This window comes from Macaca mulatta, chromosome 7 (genome assembly GCF_049350105.2).
Source record: "Macaca mulatta isolate MMU2019108-1 chromosome 7, T2T-MMU8v2.0, whole genome shotgun sequence".
In the NCBI taxonomy this organism is placed as follows: Eukaryota; Metazoa; Chordata; class Mammalia; order Primates; family Cercopithecidae; genus Macaca; species Macaca mulatta.
Window position 1 is genome coordinate 151,004,182 of NC_133412.1, and position 26,953 is coordinate 151,031,134.

At 46.8% G+C, this 26,953-nt stretch overlaps 2 protein-coding genes across 8 annotated transcripts in view; one reads left to right on the forward strand and one right to left on the reverse strand.

Moving 5' to 3' along the window:
* Positions 1 to 26,953, reverse strand: part of ALKBH1 (alkB homolog 1, histone H2A dioxygenase) — a 188,583-nt gene that overhangs the window by 108,188 nt on the left and 53,442 nt on the right. The window lies entirely within an intron of this gene.
* ADCK1 (aarF domain containing kinase 1) overlaps positions 16,938 to 26,953 on the forward strand; it is a 128,169-nt gene continuing 118,153 nt past the window's right edge. For 3 of the 7 annotated variants that reach the window (XM_015144183.3, XM_077938086.1, XM_077938088.1), the window contains exon 1: positions 16,938 to 16,998. The gene's annotated coding sequence lies outside the window, so the exon portion shown is untranslated. 7 annotated transcript variants of the gene reach the window in all.

Genomic DNA, 26,953 nt, shown 5'->3' on the forward strand with positions numbered 1-26,953 from the left:
CAATTTGGGAGGCCGAGGTTTGTGGATCACCTGAGGTCAGGAGTTCGAGACCAGCCCGGCCAACATGGTGAAACCCCGTCCCTGCTAAAAATACAAAAAATTAGCTGGGCATGGTGGTGGGTGGCTGTAATCCCAGCTACTCAGGAGGCTGAGGCAGGAGAATTGCTTGAACCCAGGAGGCAGAGGTGGCAGTAATCTGAGATTGCACCATTGCACTGCAGCCTGGCCAACAAGAGCGAAACTCTGTCTCAAAAAAAAAAAAAAAAAAAGAGGTATTCCAGGATCATGTTGTACATTTCCATCCCCAGATCTGGAATGACTCATTTCTGTAAGAGGCCCTGGTTTCTTTTAGTGGGGCAATTTGCATGCTATAAGGTGGTAAGTGAATGATTTTTAAAAGTAAGAAATAACAGATACTAGGTAATGAATAACAGTACAAAACTGATAGAGCTATGAAGGTGCTGCAGCCCAGGACCCCATTAGTGAGGGGGAGATAGTCTCACAACTTAACAGGCCCTGAAGGAATGACTGCATCTTAATATCATAGCATACCATCACATGGATGTGAGCCCTAGTCCCCAAGAAAATCTTAAACTCTATTTAGCAAACTTATTTTAGAGGTATGTGTCAAACATTTTTTGAAGTGTCATATGTGGAAGACTTAGCTATCTGGAAAATTAGTGTAAATAGAATGCTTCATTTGCTCAGGGCTTATGGTGCAGAAAAGAATCATTTACGGAGCATATTAAAATACAGGTTTCTGGGCCGGGCAATGGTGACTCATGCCTGTAATCCCAGCACTTTGGGAGGCCAAGGCAGGAGGATCACCTGAGATCAGGAGTTCAAGACCAGCCTGGACAACACAGGGAGACCCCATCTTTACAAAAAATAAACAAAATTAGCTAGGTCGCACACCCCTGTGGTCCCAGCTACTTGGGAAACTGAGGTAGGAGGATCACTTGAGGATGGGGGTTGAGGCTTAGGTGAGCTGTGATGGTACCACCGCACTCCAGCCTGGACGACAGAGCAACCCTGTCTCAAACAAACAAACAAACAAACAAACAAAAAACAGATTTCTGGGTCCTACTCCGGACAACTTGAATCTGGGTGTAGGGCTTGGAATTTGAATTTTAGTAAGCATTCCAGATGATATTGAGGTAGGTAGTCCTAAGAACTAACCTTTGAAGAACATTGCCAGATAGACTGATAGAAAGAGAGAGAGTGAATAGGGGAAGAGGAGGGAAAATGCTTTAAAAGAGTGTATCCTTGGCTGGGCCTGGTGGCTCCTGCCTGTAATCCTGGCTCTTTGGGAGACTGAGGCGGGTGGATTACTTGAGGCTAGGAGTTTAGACCAGCCTGGCCAACATGGAGAAATCTCTATTAAAAATATATTTAAAAAAAAAAAGAAAAAGAAAAAAGAAAAAGAAAGAGTGTATCTTGCAGTATATTTCTGAGAATTAAGCCATGTTTTAAAAATTTAGTGATTATCGGCCGGGCCCAGTGGCTCACGCCTGTAATCCCAGCATATTCAGAGGCTCCGGAGGGTGGATCACTTGAGGTCAGGAGTTTGAGACCAGCCTGGCCAACATGGCAAAACCCTGTCTTTATGAAAAAAACAAGAATGAGCTGGGTGTGGTGGCGTGTGCCTTTAATCCTAGCTACTTGGGAGGTTGAGGCAGGAGAATTGCTTGAACCCGCGAGGCAGAGGTTGCAGTGAGCCGAGATCTCGCCACTGCCCTCCAGCCTGGGCGACAGAGTGATACTCTGTCTCAAAGGAAAAAAAAATTAGTCATTCTCTTTTTCTGATTTCAAAGGATTTTGTTCTTCCATGGAAAACTTTAAAAATAGAAGCAGGCGGCCGGGCGCGGTGGCTCAAGCCTGTAATCCCAGCACTTTGGGAGGCCGAGACGGGCGGATCACGAGGTCAGGAGATCGAGAACATCCTGGCTAACACGGTGAAACCCCGTCTCTACTAAAAAATACAAAAAACTAGCCCGGCGAGGTGGCGGGCGCCTGTAGTCCCAGCTACTCGGGAGGCTGAGGCAGGAGAATGGCGTAAACCTGGGGGGCGGAGTTTGCAGTGAACTGAGATCCGGCCACTGCACTCCAGCCTGGGCGACAGAGCGAGACTCCGTCTCAAAAAAAAAAAAAAAAAAAAAAAAAAAAAAAAAAAAAAATAGAAGCAGGCAAAAGAAAATAAAAAAAAATCTGTAATCCTACCACTCAGAGACAATGTTCATTTTAAGTTGGTGTATATTCTTCTAGACTTCTAAAAGGAATTGCAATTGCTCCTTTTGCAGCAGACACCATCAGGGACTTGCCTGGGGTTCTCCTCTAGCAAGTGGGAGAGTCCACACTGGAACCCAGCTGCTGAATCCTGAGTTTCATTGTGCTTCATTGTATTTTTCATTTTTATTTTAAAAATTAATTATTTATTTTTGAGACAAGGCTCTGTTGCCCAGACTGTGTAGCGCAGTGGCATGATCACAGCTCACGATAGCCTCCATCTCCCAGGCTCAAGTGATCCTCCCACCTTGGCCTCCCAAAGTGCTGGTATTACAGGTATGAGCCACCGCCTTCCATTGTGCTTTATTGTAACAGGAACAGAGGGGCTCACCCCCACTCCTAACATTACTTTACACACATGTCTACCGTTAAAAGACAAAATTACAACAAATTTAGTTTAAAGATCTTAATTGGTTTTTATTTGCAATTCTAGAATCAGCCAATACCTCATTCTAGAAAATAGAATGAGTGTTCTGATGAGCTGAGCAGGGGAGTCTGGCTTCATAGGTAGAAAAGGGCTGAAGAAAGCAAAAACGGGCTGGGCATGGTGGCTCACACCTGTAATCCCAGCACTCTGGGAGGCCAGGGCGGGCACATCTCTTGAGTTCAGGAGTTCGAGACCAACCTGACCAACATGGCGAAACCCCATCTCTACCAAAATACAAAAATTAGCTGGGCATGATGGTGCACGCCTGTAGTCCCAGCTACTCAGGAGGCTGAGGCAGGAGAACTGCCTGAACCTGGGAGATGGAAGTTGCAGTGAGCTGACATTGTGCCAATGCACTCCTGGCTGGGTGACAGAGTGAGACCCTGTCTCAAACAAAAAAAAAAAAAAAAAGAGAAAGCAAAAACAGAGAACAAAATGTAGATTGGTTGTTTTCAAGTTACTTTCCTTAAAGAGTTAAAACAGAGGTGATTACTTTATTATGCTGACTCAGGTTGACTGGAATCTTCTGTTTTGTTTTGTTTTGTTTTAAAAGAGAGATGGAGTCTTGCCTGTTGGCCAGGCTGGTCTGGAACTCCCGACCTCAAGCAAATCCCCAACCTTGGCCTTCCAAAATGCTGGGATTACAGAAGTGAACCACCGTGCCCAGCTGGACCCTCCTATTTTGTTTTGTTTTTTAGGAAAACTGGCCTGTTTCAGTTTCATTGTGTGGCACTTAGCACATGTGACTCCATTCTGGTTTGGTCTGGTCTGATGGGGCCCAGTGCAGGAGGCTAGTCCAAATGATGGCCTCCCATTAACTTTGCTTCACACTACACATCACTTGTTAAATTAATTTCACAATTACAACAAAAACTAATGTGCCTACTACTGAACTATGGGCTTCTCAGTAGGGCAGGAACATCATCTTATTTGGCATCCTTGAAACACAGTCTGATGCTTAACTGTGGCTCAATACCTGGAACATAGTAAATACGCAATAAATGATCCTTCTGGGCAGGGGGCAATGGAGTGAAAACAACTAGTCTCCATTGCCTCTCACAGGACTGAACTGCAGGCGTCCTAGACTTCAAAACTGATCTAGTTTTCTCCCCAACAAACAGTTTTCAGCACTCCAATGTCCAAGAAATAGAATATCCTAAGCGAATTAGGGCAGGAACAAAAAACCAAATACCACATATTCTCACTTAAAAGTGGGAGCTAAACATCAGATATTCATGGACATTAGGATGACAATGGTAGCCACGGGAGACTACTAGAGTGGGGGAGGAGGGAGGGGCAAGGGTTGAAAAACGGTTGGGTACCTGGGTGATGGGATCATTCCACCCCATACCTCAGCGTCATGCAGTATACCCAGGTAACAAACCTGCATATGTACCTTCTAAAACTAAAATCCAGGTTGGAAAAAGAAGGAAAAAAAAGAAGAAACAGAATATCTTCCTGAAAGCCTTAGTGGAAATGTGCAGGAGAAAGCAAAACCTCTCAGCATCTTACCTCCTTATCTAAGCAACAGGGCCCCTGACATAAATGGGATGACCCGCCTCCAGGGTTGGATTGGAAAGCCAGCACATCGTGCTGCAATAAAGCTCACCAGGTATAGAAACCAAAGCCTGGCTGTCTCCTTTTCTCTCTTAACCTCACAAACAGCTACTGCTTGGATTCTGAATGTGTGAAACAAAAGCATACAGGAGGAATAAAAGTGGATTTAATTGACAGTCTTTTGGAATATAAATACCAATCAAAATGAAGAAATACGTTTTTCAGCTTCAGTACAACTACTTTGGTTTATGAGAGTGAAAAGTCTGATGAAATACATAGTTATAAAAATGTGAAAACTCCTAAGGAAATAAATCTGTACAGAAGGAGAATTGGGGAGCTGAAATATTTCCTGATTTTTACTGTCTTCTTTTTCTCCCAGGAAACATCTTATTGGATGTGTTCATTTACGTATGCATGCATGTATTCTTCCAAAGGGTTGTTTTCGTAGAACCAACTTCACGTGTGGGTAGCACTGTGCTAGGTACTAGCTGCACAATAAATGAATGTGAAAGTTGTTGACATACAGGACTGATTTTTACTATTCATTGACCCCTTCGAACATTTATTTGGCTGCTATGATTCCATGCTTAGAAAGATACATCTAAACAAACACATATAATTCTGAGGAGTTCATGATCCCTAGGAAGCCCCCAAGGGGTCAACCAACCAGAACTGGCTGGGCGCAGTGACTCACGCCTATAATCAGTACTCCAGAGGTGGGAGGATCGCTGGAGCCTAGGAGTTCAAGATCAGCCTGGACAACATTGGGAGATTCCATCTCTACACAAAGAAAATTAGCGGGGTGTAGTGATGCTGTCCTGTAGTACCAGTTACTTGGGAGGCTGAGGCTGGAGGACCTCTTGAACCTGAAAGGTCAAGGCTGCAGTGAGCCATGATTGTGTCACTGCACTCCAGCCAGGGAAACAGTGAGACTCTGTTTCTAAAAAGAAACCCAAAAATAAACAAACAAAACCCCAACAGAATCCTTCTCTAAGAACTTACAGTTAAAAAAGCAGCAGTGTAGGCTGGGCACGGTGGCTCATGCCTGTAATCTCAGCACTTAGGGAGGCTGAGGCAGGAGAATCGCTTGAACCTGGGAGGCAGAGGTTGCAGTGAGCCAGCATTCCAGCCTGGGAGACAGCGAGACTCCATCTCAAAAAAAAAACAAACAAAAAAAAGGCTTTGACCAATGCAAGATCAGTGTGTGCTAGAGTGGCTAGAAGAAAGTCACAAAGTTGACCTTAAAGGCTGGGCAAGATTTGGAGTGTGCAGTAGACGGAAGGGAGCACGGGGAGGGCCAGCAAAGGAGCAAGGAGGCAGACAGCATGGAATAGATGAGGGGCCAGCTGGAAGGAAGTCATGTTCATGGCAAGTCTGGGTTTGGACTTCACCTGATAGATTGACCAGGGTTTCTCCACAGTGACACTGTCGACGTTTGGAGCTGGATAGTTTTTTGTTGTGAAGGCCAGTTCTGTGCGTTGTAATACGTCCAGCAACACTCTTGACCTCTGCCCACTAGAAACCAGTAGCATCTCCCAAGTCATGACAATCACAAATGTCTCCAGACATTGTCAAAGGTCCCTTGGGGGACAAAGATACCCTATTTGAGTATGACTTCACAGCATATTTGAGTTCGGCAATGTTTTCCAAAGTTTAGTCATTCAGGTATCACCTTCACGAATTTTGCCAGATCTTGGTCCCTCCTGCTTGGCTATCTCCTTCATTTATTTATTTATTTATTTATTTATTTATTTGAGATAGACTCTTGCCCTGTCACCCAGGCTGGAGTGTGTGGCATGATCTTGGCTCACTGCAACCTCCACCTCCCAGGTTCAAGTGATTCGCCTGCCTCAGCCTCCTGAGTAGCTGGGATTACTGGTGTGTGCCACCACACCCAGCTAATTTTTGTATTTTTAGTAGAGATGGGGTTTTGCCATGTTGTCCAGGCTGGTCTCAGACTCCTGGCCTCAAGCAATCCACCCACTTTGGCCTCCCAAAGTGCTAGGATTATAGGCGTCAGCCACCACGCTGGCCTATTTTTTTTTTAAACCAACCTTCTTTTCAGTTTTTTACCTAAGCAAATTTAATCACAGCCTAATAAATAGTATACCTGATATCTTGAGTGAGATGTGCTAATTACAATTTTTCTAGTGCTTATTTAAATACCTATTAAAAAGAGTTCACCCACTTGCCATTACCACCTGTGTTAGAAATAGGGATTCTTTTTTTTTTTGAGATGGGGTCTCACCCCATTGCCCTCAGCTGGAGTGCAGTGGCACCATCACGGCTCACTGCAGCCTCGACCTCCCTAGGCTCAGGTGATCCTCCCACCTCAGTTTTTGTATTTTTAGTAGAGATGGGGTTTTGCCATGTTACCCAGCCTGGTCTCCAACTCCTGAGTTCAAGTGATCTGCCCGCCTTGACCTCCCAAAGTGCTAGGATTACAGACATGAGCCACCGCACCCAGCTGAAACAGGGATTCTTGCTCTAGTGACTTACCGGCGCTGGCAGGAGGAAGTAGGGGAAACAGGACAGTGAAAGAGAAGAAACCAAGCAACGATATGGTTTCAGGAAAACCTTTTCCCGCAGGGAGCTTGATCATGAATAGTGCCATAAAAGCATCCTACCTCTAGGTGACGGGGCATTTGTCCATCATTGGCTGTAGGAGCCAGGGTGTAACCTTCTAGGCATTTCCTGGTGAGGCAGCTCCCTTCAGCCTCATCAATTTTTTTGGAGAACGGGGCAGCTGTGAGCTATTAGCAGGCAACACTCAGCAGCCAAGTGATGGGGCGTATTGGCCCGGACACCTGGGCAGGACACCAATAGTGTGTACCACATCACCTAAAATTATCTTGAGTACCACCAGTGGGACTTGTACGATAGTTTAGAAAATTCTAGTATAGAGAACGGCACAGTGAATGTAGCATTTTGGGAAACCCGTCTGATGGTGTTTTGTGGAATGTCTATGAAAGGGAGGATTCTGAAAGAAGGGGCACCAGATGGAAGTCTGCGGAAAATTTTGTCTAGGCTGGGAATGTGTGGGGAGCTTGACAATGCTTGTGATGGTAGAAACCGAGAGGAGAAGAAAGGTGAGAAGTGTATATGGAAAGAAGTGTCAAGAGGCTGAGTTCGTGATGAGGAATTGAGGAGAGTGAAAAGAGAAGATGATCCACTTGGGAACCTGGAGCCCAGATAGGAATAAAGGTTTGGGGCGAAGAAGCTAGTTTGCTCCTGGTGTCAAGACCAAGACGGCAATTCTCTGGCAGTAATGTTTGTGGGACTTTCCTCTCCTTTGCTTTTGTCTGGAAAACCCATTGTTAAAAGTAAGGATTTTGGCTGGGCGCGGTGGCTCACACTGGTAATTCCAGCACTTTGGGAAGCCGAGGCGGGCAGATCACTTGAGGTCAGGAGTTCCAGACCAGCCTGGCCAACATGGTGAACCCCCCCATCTCTACTAAAAATGCAAAAATTAGCTGGATGTGGTGGTGGGCGCCTGTAATCCCAGCTTGGAAGGCTGAGGCAGGAGAATCGCTTGAGCCCAGGAGGCGGAGGTTGCAGTGAGCTGAGATCAGGCCACTGCACTTTCAGCCTGGGTGACAGAGTGAGACTCTGTCTCCAAAAAAAGTTTAAAAAAAAAAAAAAAAAGTAAGGATTTGATTCTCCTCAGATGTTGACAAAAAGGTGGATGCCAAAGACGATTTGCCTCTTCCTCCTACAGAGATGCCAACCCATTCCCTGCACCATCATCATGTTAGTAGCTCTCGGGGCAGATTGCAAGACCCCTCCTCTTTCAGGATTGAATTCACCCTTGGCACGTGTCACATCTTCAATTGCCTTTCTTTTCTGATGAGAGGGTCCTCTCTGCTTCCTGATCTCCTTTCTTGGCAACAGAAGGGTGATGTGAGATTTAATTTCTCAAAAAAAAAAACCTAAAAAAGATGCCAAGATCCCCAGACTCCGTCTCACGTGGGCCAAGATCTTCTTTGGGTGCAGAGGGTCAGTGCAGACAAAGGCACTTGGATCACTTGTGATGGTTCCTCTCTCTCTAATTATAGAAAGCATTTAGCTATTGTTCCCTAATTGCTCACTGCAGTTGGGTTTGAGTATTTTTTTTTTTTTTTTTGTCTGACAAAAGGCTGGTTTCTGATGAGTTGTTCTTTTCTTCCGCCTTGGTTCACTGCCATACCAGTGCCTGGCTCTTCTGCTGGAAAACTGCAGGAGGCGGTATGGCATTTCTGGGGAAGCCACTTAACCGCATCCAATTGCTCTCATGGCTTTCCAGTTGCCTAATAGGAAGAGAATTAACATTTACTGGGCATCTTGAACTCCTGACCTCAGATGATCCACCTGCCTCGGCCTCCCAAAGTGCTGGGATTACAGGCGTGAGCCACAGCGCCCGGCCTTACTGGGCATCTATTTAGTATGTGCCAGGCACTGTGCTAAATGCTCACGTAGGTTGTCTTATTCAATCCTTGCAGCAAGCTTGAGAGGCAGATATAAATATTCCCAATTTACAGACGAAGAATCTAAGGTGAAGTAAGTCTCAGTCAGTGTGTGGCTGAGTCAGAATTCAAACCTAGGTCTTTGTGTTAATCTTGTTTTATTTTTCGATGAGATGGGCTCTCACCATGTTGCCCAGGCTGGTCTTGAACTTCTGGGCTCAAGCAGTTCTCCTGCTGGAGTCAGTCTGGGCACAGTGGCTGAGGCTTGTAATCCCCTCCGAAAATGCTGGGATTGTCAGCTACCGTGCCCAGACTGACTCCATGTTTTCCTCTCTCAAAAGTTTTTCTAGACTTCTGGCTGATACACCGTTGGTGTTGGAGACTCCCACTCTCTTGCCCTAAAAGAGCTTATTTTTAGGTCCTCTGCTAGTGGTAGGGCTTGGCAAGGATGCCTATAGGACTCTTAAAGGAGCTCTAGGTTTCCTGTTTTGGCTCATGACACGCGAAGGAATTTCCAGTGTCACAGTAGCAAGGACAAGGAGGAAAGCCATCCCTTCTGGGGCTGTAGCAGTAAGGATCCTATGGGAAACAGATGGCACATTCAAGGACTTATATGCAGAACAGAACATTCAATGAATGGACTACTTAGCAGAGTTATGGGCAGTTAAGGGAACCAACAAGCAATGGGGAAGGTACCGGGGACTAGCAGCAGCAGGAAGCCATCACCACCCCTAGGTTTAAAGGGACATGGTGTGAGAATGGTGTTCCTGAAGCCCAGTGAGAGCTGGGGGTGTGGCAGAAGCATCCAGACAAGAGCTGTGACAGGAGGGGAACCCAGCCACTGCCCCAACGCCAGCAGGAAGGGCAGCAGCAGCTGGTGCGTGAGTGTGTGAGTATATGTACAGACATCTAGGTCTCTCTCTCTTCTGCCTTCCCATCGCCTGCTCATGCTACCACTGGCCAAACCCAGCTAGAAGACAGAGAGTAAGGGAGCCCAGAGATGCAGCTCTTGCAGGTCAGCCTCCTGGGGCACAGGGCAGGAAGGAAGGGTGGACAGAGCCCCTGGGAAGACACAAAGAGTGTTCAGCACTGACTCACCTGTGCCCTCCACAGCAGTGTCTTTTTTTTTTTTTTTTTTTTTTTGAGACGGAGTCTCTCTCTATCGCCTGGGCTGGAGTGCAGTGATGCAATCTCAGCTCACTGAAACCTTCGCCTCCCGGGTTCAAGCAATTCTCCTGCCTCAGCCTCCCAAGTAGCTGGGACTACATACGTGCACCACCACACCCAGATAATTTTTGGATTTTTAGTAGAGACGGGGTTTTGCTATGTTGCCTAGGCTGGTCTCAAACTCCTGGCCTCAAGTGATCCACCCTCCTCGGCCTCCTAAAGCGCTAAGATTACAGGTTTGAGTCACCACAACTGGCCCCAGTGTCATGTTTTTGGTGAGCAGAGACTTACTCTATAGGAAGTGGGGCATTGTTTACAGGCTCAAATAATCATGGAATGTGAGAGTGGGAAGAGCCCTTAAAGCTCTACCTGTAAAATTCCTTTACTTTATAAAGAGGATCCTGAGGCCCAGGAAGGGGAAAGGACTGATCCAAGGTCAGTTGCTAATTTGAGGCATGGGCAGGACTGGAAGCCAGCTTGCCTAACTTCCAGTCCATACTGCCTCTTAGTTTTGAGCTGTAGTCAATTAATGGTTGGTAATAAAGGATTGCTGCTGAGCCACTTGGCGTATTTCCTGTTAAGACCTCAGGGTATAGCTTACTTTGGCCCCAGACATTTGCCTCAAATGATTCTTTCTCTAAGTGTATCTATGATCAGAGTGGGCTGCCAATTTCACAGTGTGGGCTCTGGAGTCAGGCTCATGGGGCTGAATCCCAGCCCTATCCTTACAGAATGGTCTTGGACAAGTTATTTAACCCTCCGCCTTATTTTGCTCAACTGTAAAATGAGGATAATAATGATGTCTATCTCATATCTCATGAGGATCATACAAGAAAATAGATTTAAAGCACTTAGACTAGCATCTGCCAATAACGAGTGCTTGATAAATAATAGTATACATGTGGTATGTGTGTATATATATGATGTAAACAAATATGTGTGTGCATGTATGTTTATATATGCATGTATGTGTGTATATATACATATATATGCATGTATGTATATATATATTCTACCCTCCCAAATTAGAATTCTGGTTAAGAATTCACGTGGTTTGGCTGGGTGTGGTGGCTCATGCTTGTAATCCCAGCACTTTGGGAGGCCAAGGTGGGCAGATCGCTTGAGGTCAGGAGTTTGAGACCAGCCTGGCCAACATGGTGAAACCCTGTCTCCACTAAAAGTACAAAAACTAGCCAGGCATGGTGGTGCATGCCTGTAGTCTCAGCTACTTGGGAGGCTGAGGCAGGAGAAACACTTGAACCTGGGAGGTGGAGATTGCAGTGAGCTGACATCGCACACTGCACTCCAGCCTGGATGACAACGCGAGATTCCATCTAAAAAAAAAAAAAAAAAAAAAAATTCATGTGGTTGGCTGGGCAAGGTGGTTTACGCCTGTAATCCCAGCACTTAGGGAGGCCAAGGCAGGTGGATTGCTTCAGCTCAGGAGTTTGAGACCTGCCTGGGAAACTTGATGAAATCCCATCTCTATCAAAAATATATATATATATATATAAAAATTAGCTGGGCATTGTGGTGTGTGTATGTGGTCCTAGCTACTTGGGAGGCTGAGGTGGGAGAATCACTTGAGCCCAGGAGGTGGAGGTTGCAGTGAACTGAGATTGTGCCACTGCACTCCAGCCTGGCTGACAGAGTGAGACTCCATCTAAAAAAAAAAAAAAAAAGAATTCACGTGGTTGTGATTGGCGTCAGGCATGGTGGCTCATGCCTGCACTTTAGGAGGCTGAGTAGGGAGGATGGCTTGAGCTCAGGGGTTCGAGATCAGTCTAGGCAACATAGGGAGATGCTGTCTCCACAAAAAATACAAAAATTATCTGGGCATGATGCACCACACCTGTAGTCCCAGCTACTTGGGAGGCTGAGGTGGGAGGATTACTTGAACCTGGGAGGTCAAGGCTGTAGTGAGCGTGACATGATCGCACCACTGCATTTTAGCCTGGGCAATACAACAGGACTCTGTCTCAAAAAACAAACAAACCATACTTTTTACCGTTATTGAGATATATCACCTGTTCTTTTAAACTTTTTTTCTTTTAATTTTTTTTTTAAGTAGAGACAAGGTCTCACCTATGTTGCCCAGGCTGGTCTCAAACTCCTAAGCTCAAGCTAACCTTCCACCTCTGCTTCCCAAAGTGCTGGGATTACAGGCATGAGCCATGGCTCCTGGCCTTATCAGCTGTTTTTCCCATGGAATTTTTCCTTTCCCCATGACAGATAAGAACTCTGGGATTCCTCAGCAGTCAGAGGCAGATAAATCCTTGTTCTCAGGCCAGGCGCGGTGGCTCACACCTGTAATCCCAGCACTTTGGGAGGCCGAGGCTGGTGGATCACCTGAGGTCAGGAGTTTGAGACCAGCCTGGCCAACATGGTGAAACCCCATCTCTAATAAAATACAAAAATTAGCCAGCTATGCTGGTGCATGCCTGTAATCTCAGTTACTCAGGAGGCTGAGGCAGAGGAATTACTTGAACCTGGGAAGCAGAAGTTGCAGTGAGCCAAGTTTGTGCCAATGCATTCCAGCAGCCTGGGCAACAGAGTGAGATTCCATCTCCAAAAAAAAAGAAAATACAAGTCTGACTTTTCACATCATAAGCTGGCTGTGGTGGCTCACGCCTGTAATCCCAGCACTTTGGAAGGCCAAGGAGGGTGGATCATTTGAGGCCAGGAGTTTGAGACCAGCCTGGCCAACATGGGGAAACCCTGTCTCTACTAAAAATACAAAAAATTAGCCGGGCGTGATGGCAGGTGTCTGCAATCCCAGCTACTTGGGAGGCTGAGGCAGGAGAATTGCTTGAACCAGGGAGGCAGAGGTTGCAGTGAGCTGAGATGGCACCATAGAACTCCAGTGTGCATGACAGAGTGAGGCTTAGTCTCAAAAACAACAACAGTAACAAAAAGCAATAAAAACAACAACAACAAAGCAAGTTTGACTCTTCATATTGAGCCTGTGTCACTGTTGTAACATGCGAAGACATGAAGAAGAAATGATCTGAGCTTTAATCATTTATATTCGGACATAAGGTCCACCAAAACAAAGAACATCTGTACCAAACTGCCCCATCCCCACAAACTTCAAGTATTAATAAGTGATTTTAAGTAAATTTAATAAATAAAACAGTGTAAGGAGGTAGAGTGTGTCTCAGGGAATGTGGGGATGGGTGGGGAGATAAGGGTAATGGGGCATGGCTTCTCTGGAGGGTAACATTAGCACAGAGAACAAACTACCAGGATGGAGCAGACCATTGAAGATATGGGGGAATAGCAAGTGTAATGGCTGCCCACACAGCAGCCAGCTTGGCAGACTGAGAACAGAAAGGAAGCTGATGTGGTTGGAGTGGAGTGAGCCAGGGAAGAGAAGGGTGGGAAATGAGGCTGGAGAGAGGGAGTGGAGCCAGGAGGGTCAGGCAAAGAGTTTGGATTTTCTTCTCAGTGTCATGACACTCCTCTGAACAGCAACATTCAGCTTCCAAAGCACTCACACCATCGCACTTGATCCTCCCAAGCACCTTTGAGGTATGTAGGACTGACAATAGTATTAATTCCATTTTATCAAGACAGAAACTAAAGCTCTGCCAAAATTAGAAAACCTGCTGTGAGTCACCCAGTTCAAATAAGATTCTTTGACTCTAAATCAGGGGTTTTTAACCTCAGCTGTGCATTGAAATCCTACGGGGAGCTCTACAAAGTATGACTCAGTCCCATTCCCAGTAGTTGAAGGGGTGCCAGTGCCGGATATGGCCCAGGAGGACTTTTAAAGCTCTCCAGGTGATTTTTTTTTTTTTTAAGACTGGTTTTTCTCTGTCACCCAGGCTGGAATGAGGTAGTGTAATCATGGCTCACTGTACCCTTGACCTTCTGGGCTCAAGCTATCCTCCCACCTGAGCCTCCTGAGTGGCTGGGATTATAGACATGAGCCACTGTGCCTGGCCCTTATTATTATTTTATTTTTAATTTATTATTTTTTTTTGAGATAGAGTCTTGCTCTGTCGCCCAGGCTGGAGTGCAGTGGCATGATTTCAGCTCACTGCAACTTCTGCCTCCTGGGTTCAAGTGATAATCCTGCCTCAGCCTCCCGAGCATCTGGGACTATAGGTGTGACACCACGCCCAGCTAAGTTTTATATTTTTAGTAGAGACGGGGTTTCACCATGTTGGCCAGGCTGGGCTGGAATTCCTGACCTCAAGTGATCTGCCTGCCTTGGCCTCCCCGAGTACTGGGATTACAGGCGTGAGCCACTGCACCTGGCCTAATGCTCCCTGTTTTTCTGTTCCTAAGCCACTTTGTTCATACCTTAATTTTAACACTTCTCACATTATTTGGAAGTTATTAATCTTCTTATCTTAATGCCTATACATTGCAAACTTTAGATGGTGGGGGCTGTTATTTAACTCTATACTACTGCTACCTCTGTGCTGCTGCAATTATCTTTTTTTTTTCTTTTTTAGTGACTGGGTTTAGCTCTCTCTCTGTTGCCCAGGTTGGAGTGCGGTGGTAAGATCCATCATAACTCACTGCAGCCTCGAACTCCTGGGCTCAAGAGATCCTCCGTCCCTTGGTCTCCAGAGTAGCTGGGACTACAGGCATGTACCACCATGCCCAGCTAATTTTAAAATTATTTGTAGTCTCATAGGGTCTGGCTATGTTGCTCAGGCTGGTCTCTAACTCCCGGCTTCAAGCTATTCTCCTGCCTTGGCCTCCCAAAGTGTCGTGGTTACAGGGATAAGACGCTGTGCTCAGCCTATGCTGCCTTTCAATAAAGACAAATGCTTAAATTTAATGCAGTTTAAACGTATCAAAGTTTTCTTTACAGTTCGTGCTTATGGCACTTAATAAACCCTACGCTGATATCATAACACTGTTTTCTTTTAAAAGTTGTAATTTTGGGGAATGATAGTAAGAAGAAAAAAAGTTGTAATTTTAAAATGCTTTAATTTCCCCTATAAGTCTTTAATCTACCTTGAATTAGTTTTTGCATAGGGGATCCAACAGATAACTGGTTGTTCTAGATCATGAACTGAATACCCTATCTTCCCTCATTGAACTACCATTCCAGCCATACCTTATTTCACAGATGCCTGCATCTGTTTGTGGGCTCTGTAGGTGGTTCCGTTTCCTCCTCTGCTTTTCCCTATTCCAATATCACATGGTCTTAATTTGTATAGCTTTATAAAAATGTTGATATGGAAGGGTGAGTCCTAAAAACACATTTTTCTTCTTCAAGAGTGTTTTGGCTATGCTTTGCCCTAAAGTGGTGGGTTTTGTTGTTGTTTGTTGTTGTTGTTGTTTTTAGACGAAGTCTCACTGTCACCCAGGCTGGAGTTCAGTGGCCCAAACTCAGCTCACTGAAATCTCCGCCTCCTGGGTTCAAGCAATTCTCCTGCCTCAGCCTGCGTAGTAGTTGGGATAACAGGTGCCTGCCACCATGCCTGGCTAATTTTTCTTTTTCTTTTTTTTTGAGACAGACACTCACTCTGTCGCCCAGGCTGGAGTGCAGTGGTGTGATCTGGGCTCACTGCAACCTCCGCCTCCCGGGCTCAAGCGATACTCCTGCCTCAGCTTCCTGAGTAGCCGGGATTCCAGACGTACACCACCACACCAGGCTAATTTTTTTTTTTTTTTTGTATTTTAGTACAGACAGGTTTCACCATGTTGGCCAGGCTGGTCTCAAACTTCCAGCCTCAAGTGATCCACCGCCTTGGCCTCCCAAAGTGCTGGAATTACAGGAATGAGTCACCGCCCCTGGCTTACTTTTTCTATTTTTAGTAGAAACAGGGTTTCACTATGTTAGCCTGGCTGGTCTCCAACCCCTAACCTCAAGTGATCTGCCTGCCTCAGCCTCCCAAAGTGCTGGGATTACTGGTGTGAGCTACCGCATTGTGCCCAGCCAGCATTATTATTATTTTTTTTGAGACGGAGTTTCGCTCCTGTTGCCCAGGCTGGAGAGCAATGGCATGGTCTCAGCTCACCGCAACTTCTGCCTCCCGGTTCAAGCGATTCTAGTGCCTCAGCCTCCCGAGTAGCTGGGATTACAGGCAAGCGCCACTATGCCTGGCTAATTTTTGTTATTATTGGTACAGACGGGGTTTCTCCATATTGGTCAGGTTGGTCTCAAACTCCTGACCTCAGGTGATCTTCTGGCTTTGGCCTGCTGGGATTACAGGCGTCAGCCACCGCGTCTGACCAGCCTATTCTTATCATTCATCAATTGTCAGTAAATTTCTTCTTCACCTACTAGTTAAAATATCTTACTTAAAATCTACAGCCGGGTGCGGTGGCTCAGGCTTGTAATCCCAGCACTTTGGGAGGCTGGGGCAGGTGGATTGCCTGAGTTCAGGAGTTCAAGACCAGCCTGGGCAAAATGGCGAAACGCCCTCTGTCCTAAAAATACAAAAAATTAGCAGGGCGTGGTGGCGCAGGCCTGTAATCCCAGCCACTCAGGAGGCTGAGGCAGGAGTATCACTTGAACCCGGGAGGCAGAGGTTGCAGTGAGGCGAGATGGCGCCACTGCACTCCAGCTTGGGCCACAGAGTAAGACTCTGTCTCTGAATAAATGAATGAATGAATGAATGAATGAATGAATGAATGAATAAAATCTACAAGGCTGGGAGCGGTGACTCATGCCTGTAATCCCAGCACTTTGGGAGGCTGAGGCAAGTGGATTGCCTGAGTTCAGGAGTTCAAGACCAGCCTGGGCAAAATGGCGAAACCCTCTTTCTAATAAAAATACAAAAATTAGCTGTACTACTTGGGCGACAGAGTGAGACTTGGTCTCAAAAAAAAATCTACAAATCCACTCCATCATTTATTAAACACGAACCTAGGACCTAGTTAGAATGTCTTGAAGAAAATATTTCAGTAAGATTCCAAGTCCGTCGCCCTGGCAAAGCAACAAGGCCACCTGATGGAGTAAGGGCCCGAGACCCCTGGGCTGCCTCCACAGCGCTGCCGCGGGATCGCGGCGTGGGGAACCAGGAACTACAAGTCCCGGCAGGCCGCGCGCGCCTCGGCTTCACCAAGCGCAGTCAGGTGGCTGTCCCGGCGCGGTTCCCAGCTACCGGGTTGCGGCGGGAAGCCGGGCGCCGCGGCTCTGCTTCCCTCGGGGTGAGTAGGGGCAGCTCGCCGGAGGCCGGCGCAAAGCTCGGGCCTATCAGGCTGGCAGGGCAGCACCGCGCGTGGAGCGCGAGGGAACCGGTGTGGACACGCCGGGAACGGGCCTCTGCTCCGGCTGTGCAGCCGCCCTGGGCGCCGGGAGGGACAGCCTCATGACCTTGTCACCTGGGCCCGGCGCGCGGCCACGTGACTCGCACTGCCCCGCCCCCCTGCAGTGACTTCTCCAGCTTGGCACACCAGTGGGCTTTCATGTGGCCCGTCCACTTCAGTCTTGCAGGCATCCGAGTGGGCAGAGCTGGAGGAGGGCAGGAGGTGGCTCACCCAGACGCCTTCACCCCCTGGTGGCCCTGTGAGTTCTGAGGCAGAAGCAGCTGGAGCTGGAGGGTGGTCTGGGGAAGAGCAGGGGGCAATGCACTTATCCTGGCCCTCCACCCCACCTTGCGACGTGCCCCAGACCGCTGCTTATCTCCAGCATCTTGCAGGGCCCTGGGCTTCCGGATCACACAGTAGATATGTGCTAACAGCAGCCAGTGTGTGTGGAGAGCAACCTTTAGATAGGACACCTAGAACAGCCCTCTCCCAGGGTTAAGTGGCTTTTACTTTCTCCTAACAAGAAAGTCATTCAACAAGTATTTATTAACTACCTCCATGATACTTGGCACTTAGTGGGTGCTCAAGAAATATTTGCAGAGTTGAAGTGAATTAAACTTTATCTGTGGCTTCATATGTTTTATTTAATAATTGGGGCTGGGTTTGGTGGCTGATGCCTGTAATCACAGCACTTTGGGAGGCCAAGATGGGAGGATTGCTTGAGGCCAGGAGTTCAACACTAGGCTGGGCAATATAGTGAGACCCCTGTCTGTATTAAAAAAAAAAAAAGGAAAATAAATAAAATAATTTTCTTACTACAGTGGTTCTCAAACTTTAGCATGCACCAGAGTCACCTGGAGAGCTTGTAACAATACACAATACAGGACCCCATCCCCAAAGTTTCTGATTCTGTAAGTCTGGTATGAGGACCAAGAATTGGTGTTTCTAGCATGTACCTAAGTGATGCAGTTGCTGTTGGTCTGGGGACCATACGTTGTGTACCACTGGTTTATAGGAAAAAAATCCTGTGAACTTAAAGCACTATCTCTTCACACCTGGTTATGGGTCTTTCTGTATTTGCCAGTTTTACTTTTTTGGTGATTGTAAATATGTGCATATTACTTTTACACTGTTAATTCCCTCCATATTAATTTATGTACAGATTTGAATGTAGTCTATACTTGTCATTTTTCCTGGTTACATCATATTCTACCTTATTGGGTCATTCTTTGCTTGGCCATTTCTCAACTGGCCTCAGGGATGTGCGATTTGATCTGTACTAGGAGAGTGTGCATATTCTTACTTTCTGATATGCAGTCATTTTCTTGTCAGATAAAGGACCTATAAGAATATTAGATGGGGCCGGGCCTGGTGCCGGGCGTGGTGGCTCACACCTGTAATCCCAGCACTTTGGGAGGCTGAGGTGGGCGAATCACTTGAGGTCAGGAGTTCAGTACCAGCCTGGCCAACATGGTGAAACCCCATCTCTACCAAAAATACAAAAAAATTAGCTGGGCATAGTGGTGTGTGCCTGTAGTCCCAGCTATTTGGGAGGCCGAGGAGGAGAATAGCTTGAACCCGGGAGACAGAGGCTGCAGTGAGCCGAGATCGCATCACTGCATTCCAGCCTGGGCGACTGAGCAAGACTCTGTCTCAAAAAAAAAAAAAAAAAAAAAAAAAAAAAAAAAAAATTAGTTGGGTCAGCCATCCATTTCTTTACCAGGGTAGCTCACTAAATACGCCTCCTGGGTTAAGGTTTCCATGTTGCAGGGACTCCAGTGGCCTATTTCAGGACCCAGCAAGCTGCTTGTTCTTGTGTACTTTTTGCTCTCTTGGTGGGAATAGTCATACAGGATTCAAGTTGTGGCTCCATCACTTACCAGCTCCTTGGCCAAGTTTTATACCTTTTCTAAAACACCACTTCCTTATCCATAGGTTAAAACTCTAATAGCATGCATCTTGGAATCTAGTTGTGTGAGTTGCATGAGCTAATAAGTGCTTGGCACTGTAGCTCTCCTGTTGGAAGCTCGCTCTCTTCTCTTACCTGCTGCTTGCTCTTTGCATCTGGCTTTGCTCTGTTCTCCCTCAGTCTGCCTTCCCTAGGATGGACTGAGTGGAAAAATTCTGTTCCTTGCCTGGGTGAGACTTATTTTCGTTGTCTACCCTGGGATCTTGGCATCAGTCAGGGATTCCTTTATTTTATTTTATTTTTATTTTTTGAGACGGAGTCTTGCTCTGTCACCCAGGCTGGAGGGTAGTGGCATGATCTTGGCTCACTGCAACCTCCGCCTCCCGGGTTCAAGCAATTCTCCTGTCTCAGCCTCCCGGGATTCCTTTATTTAGTCAACATTGATTTAAGGACCTTGAGTGCTTGGGCATCAAATACTAGGAAAGGGAGTTTGATTAAAATTTGTTTCCTGCACTGGACTACATTACTATCTTAGGGAGAGCAGACTATAAACCTGCTCAGGTCAACTTCACACAGTCCCTTGCTATTGACTTGGTGTCTTTGGTGTCTTTCCAGACTTGAGGCATGATGGTATCATCCACTTTGTGTGCTTTCTATCCATATCAGGGACCAGGTTCTTCTGAAGACCCGATCACTCTCTCCAAGGGTATTTTTGGGTCTTTTTTCAGTTTGGGGGCAGACTAGAAGAAATAATACTCCTTGGTCTAATAGTCTCTCTAGGAAATGGAAGGAGGCCATGGTCACTTTTCATGGAACTAGAGACCTAAGTGCCTTTTCTCTGTGGTAATTCTCATTTGTGCACCAAACAGGGAGAGGTGATTCCAGCCCTTTAGTCCTGAAATGTAGCACAGGGAGAGGGCTGCCAATGGATGGAAACTGAAAAGGCCTAGCCACTCATTGACTCCAATGAACAGTAAGTGCTTGGTTTCCCATTTAGTTCTGTCGAGGGGATGAACATTTCGTGTGACCATCAACTTCCCATTTGTACGTCCCGGGCTCTCCTGTTGCTTCATTTCATAACCCACTGGGGTGTTTCCTGTGGTCCAGCGAGATGGATTCCATTGTTGTCATTGATTTGACAATAAAATAGCCATGTCAGCTTTGCAGCTCTCCTAAACATTTGATAGACTGAAATGGCTTGTTTCTAGTGGGAGGCATTGGTTGATCTTGATTTTGGGGGCTCCAGACAGTACCTCCTACATGCCTGGCACTGGGTCAGAAATCATGGTCTCTGCCCACAGCAACAATTGCATTTCCTTGAGAACAGCAGTAATAACGTTAGTGAACAGGGGTCCAGGTGTTCCTATCAAAGAGGTTACCTGTCATAAAGAGAAGGGCTGAATACTTGGAATGAGTGGGAAGGCTCTGCTTAAGCTCTTAGCCATTTTACTAGCTGAGCCACCTGGCACAAATCACTCGCCCTCTCTGCTCCTTGGTTTCCTCATTTATACCTGGGGATGGTAATAGTATTTGTCTCTTCTCACTGGATTGTGTGGAATATCTAATGAGTTGAGTGTGAAGGGCTCTATTTTAATATAAAGCCTAGTTATTGCTAGTGTTATTATCTAGTGATTAGGTTTAAGGGTTTTGATGACCTCAGACCCCCTGTAAGGTATGTACTGTTAGGAGAGGTGACTCAGGTGAAAGTCAAAAAGGCGAGTAAGCAGAGCAGGGCAGGTGATTCATTAACAAAGGGTTTAATAATGAAAGGTGTTTTTCATTGACAGACATATTTCACACCTGACAGGGTCTTTTAAAATACCCCGAGGGAAGCAACTCATTTGCATGTTAAAGACTCAGGGACACCTTATGGAAAACTCAAGCTCCAGTCTATTTAGATGCCGTTTGGCTCCTGTATCATCTATTTTATGTATTTCAATTTCCATCTCTTTTATTACTGAGGCCATTTGCACGAAAACAGGGTTTTGAGCGTTGTGTCTGCTTTGCTGTCACTTCCCACCCAGAGGTGGTCTCAAGGGTAGGGGTGGCCTCATTGCATGCAGGGGACAGGTGTGGAGGTTGGTGTAACAGGAAGAGGGGGTTCAGGGGAGGCAGGGGCTGGAAGGTGGTGTTGGGGTGGGATGGGGTGTTGGTGATGAATTGTCAGCCCAGGGTATGTGGTTTTCACCTGGGGACCTGCATTGTTCCTTGCTCTGCACAGGCCTCAGGCCTCACTGGGTATAGTTTATCCATTCATTGATTCATTCGTTCAGTAAATGCTTTTGGAGCCCCCCACTATGTGCTAGGCCAGGGTTTGGCAAATGACAGCCTGAGGGTCAATTCTGGCCACACCTATTACTTTATACATTCTTTTTGGTTGCTTTGTGCCACAATGCAGAGTTGAGTAGTTGCATCAGAGATGTTACAGAATGCAAAGCCAAGGCCGGGCGCGAGGGCTCATGCCTGTCATCCCAGCACTTTGGGAGGCCGGGGTGGGCGGATCACCTGACAGTCGGAAGTTTGAGATCAGCCTGACCAACATGGAGAAACCCTGTCTCTACTAAAAATACAAAATTAGCCGGACGTGGTGGCGCATGCCTGTAATCCCAGCTACTCGGGAGGCTGAGGCAGGAGAATTGCTTGAACCCCGGAGGCAGAGGTTGCGGTGAGCCCGAGATCGTGCCATTGCACCACTCCAGCCTGGGCAACAAGAGCGAAACTCTGTCTCGAAAAAAAAGAATGCAAAGGCAAAAATGACTCTTTTCTTTTTTTTGAGACGGAGTCTTGCCCTGTTGCCCAGGCTGGAGTGCAGTGGCATGATCTCGGCTCACCGCAACCTCTGCCTCCTGGGTTTAAGTGATTCTCCTGCCTCAGCCTCCGGAGTAGCTGGGACTACAGGCACCCGCCACCACACTTGGCTAATTTTTGTATTTTTAGTAGAGACAGGGCTTTACCGCATTGGCCAGGCTGGTCTCAAACTCCTAACCTCAAGTGATCCACCTGCCTTGACCTCCCAAAGTGCTGGGATTACAGGCGTGAGCCACTGTGCCTGGCCCCAAAATTATTCTTATATGGCTCTTTATAGAAAAATATTTGTCATCCTCTGTTCTAGACAGGGAACAGCAAGTGCAAAAGCTCTGGGAGGTCAGAATACGCCTGGCATGTTTGAGGAATGGCACAGAGGCCAGTGTGTTTGGAGTGGAATGAATGAAGGGGAAAGTGGCAGGGCCTGAGACCCTAGAGGAAATTGAGAGTTAGACCATGTAAGACCTTGTCCAGGGAGCTCAGTCTGAAAAAAATCTCAAAAAACCTCCCAATCTTAGGTTCTACAATAGTGATATCTATACATTCTATGGGAACAATTAGGAAAGTCACAAACCTTGTGACCTCTGATCATATGACTCCTGAGCAGTTAGGGATTATAGAAACTATGCTACATTTTAAGCAGAGTTCTGGTGCCTCCCATAACCCTATTCCTATGGCTTTTTTTTTTTTTTTTTTTTTTTTTTTTTAAGGGATGAGGTCTTTTTGCTGGGTACAGTGGCTCACATCTGTAACCCCAGCACTCTGGGAAGCTGAAGTGGGCGGATTGCTTGAGATCAGGAGTTTGAGAGATGAGGTCTCACTATGTTGCCCAGGCTGGTCTCAACTCCTGAGCTCAAGCGATCAGCCTCCCAAAGTGTTGGGATTACAGGTGTAAGCCACTCACTGCACCTGGCCGCATGAGTTTTACAAAGGTGGCTTTAGGTCTCTGAGCAAGAGGGATTAGTTTTAGGGAGGGATGGTTATCATCCTTGCTTTCAAATTAACTCCTAAACTAGATTCCTCCCAAAGTTAGCTTGGTCTGCACCCAGGAGTGAGCAAGGACAGGTTGGACGTCAGAAGCAAGATGGAGTCAACTACGGCAGGTTTTTCTTACTCTCATAATTTTGTGAAGGTGGTTTCAATTATCAGTGGTAGTATTGTTGTATTTGCTTTTAATTTGGTCTTGAGGTCTCCCTCCGGAGAGATCTAGCTCTGCCCTGCCTGGAATCCAAGGGCTTTGGTCGTGGACTTTTACAGTGTGCCTTTCGTGGAGTACTTCTTTATCCTGCGGACAGCCTAATGCCTGTGTCTGACTCATGCCTAGGTGTCTCTCCCACAGTAAACTTGTTTAAACTGGCACATGCCCTGTGGCTCATCTGACCTGTGTCCAGGTTATTCCCACCTAGATAGCCACTTTTTTTTTTTTTTTTTAGACAGAGTCTCACTGTCACCCAGGCTGGAGTGCAGTGTCATGGTCTCAGCTCACTGCAAACTCGTCCTCCTGGGTTCAAGCGATTCTCGTGCCTCAGCCTCCTGAGTAGCTGGGACTATAGGTGCATGCCATCACACCCAGCTAATTTTTGTATTTTTAGTAGAGATGGTGTTTCACCATATTGTCCAGGCTGGTCTCGAACTCCTGACCTCAAATGATCCACCCGTCTCAGCCTCCCAAAGTGTTGGGATTACAGGCATGAGCCACTGCACCCAGCCTGAGATACCCACTCTCTCTCTCTCTCTCTCTTTTTTTTTGAGACAGAGCCTTGCTCTGTCACCCCAGGTTGGAGTACAATGGTGTGATCTCGGCTCACTGCAACCTCCACCTCCCGGGTTCAAGTGATTCTCCTGCCTCAGCCTCCTGAGGAGCTGGAATTACAGCCATATGCCACCATGTCCAGCTAATTTTTGTATTTTTATTTTTATTTTTATTTTTTGAGATGGAGTTTCACTCTTGTTGCCCAGGCTGGAGTGCGATGGTGCGATCTCGGCTCACCGCAACCTCCGCCTCTGGGATTCAGGCAGTTCTCCTGCCTCAGCATCCCAAGTAACTGGGATTACAGGCATGTGCCACCACACCCGGCTAATTTTGTATTTTTAGTAGAGATGGGGTTTCTCCATGTTGGTCAGGCTGGTCTTGAACTCCTGACCTCAAGTGATCCACCCGCCTCAGCCTCTCAAAGTGCTGGGATTATAGACATGAGCCACTGCTCCTGGCCTAAGATAGTCACTCCCTAAGAGAGATCTGACCAAGACAGAAATTGGCTTCAGGAGTGTTGGTCAAGTGACACGCAGACACAGGCAGCGCAACAAAACACACGAAATAACAGAAGCCTTCCCTGACAGATCCACTGGAGAAATGAGTGCCCACGAGGGTGGATGGGAAGCCTGGAGGCAGCAGGGAGTTCAACCAGCAGGTGGGTGGGAGCGAGGAGAGAGAGATCAAGAGAGGAGACCTGTGCACCAAAGCCTTTTTTGTGATCCAGAGTGTTAAGCCAGGCAGATTTCTCATGAGGAGTTCTAATTGGTGGGTTTACAATAAGCAGGCGTGAGTTCTGTGGAGTCACACAGTGACTGAGGGGCGATCACTGTGGTATATCTGCACAGTCCATGCTGGGTGTACAGGTCGGTGGGGTGATTAAAGTAGGTTGTAGGTAGCTGTCCCATAGTGGGGTGGTCACCAGGAGGCGTTGTCTAAGGCAGATTTCTGAATCAATCACATTGAGGAACTGGAAGGAGGTAGAGAACTGAAACTGTCAAGGGTTTGACAGGCCTCTGGCCTTAGAAAGTTAAAGCTATGTTCCAAATGGATGCCAAGGCAACATAAAATTATAGACATTTACTGCATTTATTTATTAATTTATTTTGAGACAGGGTTTCATTCTTGTTGCCCAGGCTGGAGTGCAATGGTGTGATCTTGGCTCACTACAACCTCTGCCTCCCGGGTTCAAGCGATTCTCCTGCCTAAGCCTCCTGAGTAGCTGGGATTACAGGCGCCCACCACCGTTAATTTTTGTGTTTTTAGTAGAGACGGAGTTTCACCATGTTGGCCAGGCTTGTCTTGAACTCCTGACCTCAGGTAATCCACCTGCCTTGGCCTCCCAAAGTGTTGGGATTACAGGCGTGAGCCACTGCACCCAGCCCGCTACAATTATTTATTCATTTATTTGTTAACAGATTCTTCCTTTTGGATCTAGTGGAGAGGGCAGATATAAGACCCAATCATTATCCATAAACGCAGTGTATAATTAGACTACTGAGGAATGAATGAGGAATTCTGAGTGATTGGCTCACAAAAAGCTTCATGGAAGTATAATGAGAGACTGAGTGTGGAGGTATATTTTGGGAGATAAAGGCTGGAAAGGTAAGTTGGGATAAGAATTTAGTGGGCCTTGAGTATCTTGCAAGGAGTTTGGGCTTTGTGGTAGGTGGAGAGGTGATAGGAATGGTATAAATACACTTGAGGATGACCATGATAATTTGAGTGGCAGAGTGAAGAATAGATGGGATGTGGGGAAGTAAGTTTGGAATGGGGAATGGTTGAGTAGTTGGCCTACTTCCCCTGTTTATGTTTTATTTTTTAATTAAAAAATATGATGGCCTACTTCCCCTGTTTATGTTTTATTTTTAATTAAAAAGATTTTTTTTTTTTTTTTGAGACGGGGTCTTGCGCTGTCGCCCAGGCTGGAGTGCAGTGGCGTGATCTCGGCTCACTGCAAGCTCCGCCTCCCGGGTTCACGCCATTCTCCTGCCTCAGCCTCCTGAGTAGCTGGGACTACAGGCGCCCGCCACCGCGCCCGGCTAATTTTTTGTATTTTTAGTAGAGACGGGGTTTCACTGTGGTCTCGATCTCCTGACCTTGTGATCTGCCCGCCTCGGCCTCCCAAAGTGCTGGGATTACAGGCGTGAGCCACCGCGCCAAGATTGTTTTTGAGATGGAGTTTAGCTCTTGTTGCCCAGGCTAGAGTGCAGTGGCGTGATCTCTGCTCACTACAACTACCGCCTCCTGGGTTCGAGCGATTCTCTTGCCTCAGCCTCCTAAGTAGCTGGGATTACAGACGCTCACCACCACACCCGGCTAATTTTTGCATTTTTAGCAGATACAGTGTTTCACCATGTTGGCCAGGCTGGTCTTGAACTCCTGACCTCAGGTGAACTGCCTGCTAGCCTCCCAAAGTGCTGGGATTGCAGGCGTGAGCCCCTGTGCCTGGCCTCCCTGTTTATTAATTATTTGAGGTTATGCCAAATCCTGGTTCCTTAGGTGCTAGGAGTTTTTCATAAGCTCTTTGACTTTTCAGAAACAAAGAAATGATGTTTAAAATCACAAGGGAGGCTGGGTGTGGTGGTTCATGCCTATAATCCCAGCACTTTGGGAGGCCAAGGTGGGAGTATCACGTGAGGCCAGGAGTTTGAGACCAGCCTGACCAACATGGTGAAACCTCTTCTCTAATAAAAATACAAAAAAATTAGCTGGGCATGGTGGCACCTGCCTGTAGTCCCAGCTACTCAGGAGGCTGAGGCAGGAGAATCAGTTGAACCCAGGAGGTGAAGGCTGCAGTGAGCCGAGATCACACCAATGCACTCCAACCTGGGTGACAGAGTGAGACTGTGTCTCAAAAAAAAAAAAAAAAAAAAAAAAAATTACAAGAGAATCTCATTTACTGGGTATATCAGGCACTGCCTTAAAGTAGCATTCAGTTAATTCCTTTTTTTTTTTTCTTGAATCTTGCTCTATTGCCTAGGGTAAGTGCAGTGGCACTCAGCACTACACTCACTACAGCCTTGACCTTCCAGGCTCAAGTGATCCTTCTACCTCAGCCTCCCAAGTAGCTGGGTGTTCAGGGACACACCACCATGTCCAACTAACTTTTTTATTGTTTGTAGAGATGAGGTCTTGCTGTGTTCTTCAGGCTAGTCTTGAACTCCTGGACTCAAGCAACCTTCCCACCTTGGCCTCCCAAAGTGCTGGGCTTAATGGCATGAGCCACCGCGCCTGGCCAGTTAATTCTTACAATGACCCTAGAAGGTGGGTACTCTCAAGAGCTCCCCATCATATGTAATTATGTGGAGGCTGCAAGAAGTTGTGACTTACTCAAGGTGATCAGAGGCTGGGTTCTTTACCCACGGTCGCTTCATACTGCCTTCTTA